This window comes from Galeopterus variegatus, unplaced genomic scaffold (genome assembly GCF_000696425.1).
Source record: "Galeopterus variegatus unplaced genomic scaffold, G_variegatus-3.0.2 Scaffold3044, whole genome shotgun sequence".
NCBI classification, from domain to species: domain Eukaryota; kingdom Metazoa; phylum Chordata; class Mammalia; order Dermoptera; family Cynocephalidae; genus Galeopterus; species Galeopterus variegatus.
Window position 1 is genome coordinate 48,509 of NW_007729155.1, and position 933 is coordinate 49,441.

The 933-nt window shown below is 42.2% G+C and overlaps 1 protein-coding gene across 1 annotated transcript in view; it reads left to right on the forward strand.

Annotated features, from left to right (window-relative positions):
• The window catches only part of GABRR3 (gamma-aminobutyric acid (GABA) A receptor, rho 3), a 55,862-nt gene that overhangs the window by 47,952 nt on the left and 6,977 nt on the right, over positions 1-933 (forward strand). The gene's annotated exons all lie outside the window — the stretch shown is intronic.

The following is a 933-nucleotide window of genomic DNA, read 5'->3' on the forward strand; positions in this document are numbered from 1 at the left end:
GGCTGCCTCTGATGAGAACCTCACAGAATTCTTGTAGAAAGGGTAGAAATGTGTTGGTGAAAGCCATCTATGTGCTTTGTCTGTACATTTAGGAATAAACCACGGTGCTCTTCCTGCTGTTTGAGACTGTCTGTTGACATTAAAATGTCCTCACAACTTACAAAAATCGTTAAGGATTCTATTTGTACTTCCCTGGTGGGAAGTTAAGAAATAAAACCATGCCAGTGTACATTTCAAATATTTACAGTACTGTGCTTTCTCTCCAGGCAGCACACTTGCCATATCCCTCCAAGAAATTAGTGTAGATATGGAATGGCCCTCCCCACAGGCAGCATTTTACTAAGGAAATCTCAGTCATTTCTCACTGCATTGTCCCCAGAACCCTGATTTCCTCACCTCTGAGCTCATGCCAGAGAACAAAGAAGGAAAGGGGAAAGAAAGAGAATGAAAAGGAAAGGGCAGTTGGAAGGTGAAGAAGGAAAGAGAAGAAAAGGGGGGGAGAGGGAAGGGCAGGGGAGGGTGGGAAAAGGGGGAGGGAAAAGAAAAGTGACTGGAATTGAGCAGTTGCTCTATGTTTACAAGGATTGAGCCTCCACTGGCACACTTTATGGTCTGACATCAGTGAGGCCACGGTTTTAGACAAAGAGAATAATGATGGCTTTTAAGTATTCTCGATGAAAGAATAAGATGGAAAATAGCAACCTTTAAATGCTACGAAAGACCGCTCAAGAAGAAATGTGCTCCTCCTGAAGCAGGAAAGCCTAAAGGTAGACATGAAGACAATTTCTACAGTCAACGTTGTGAAATAGTGGGAAAGGTTAGTGGAAATGATTTTGGAATTTTTTTCCCAGAAGAATTTTTAAATGAACACATTTTTACCTTTCTGGATGGTTAGAAGAGGGCGAGAAGCTCACTTGTGGGACTGTAAAGTCT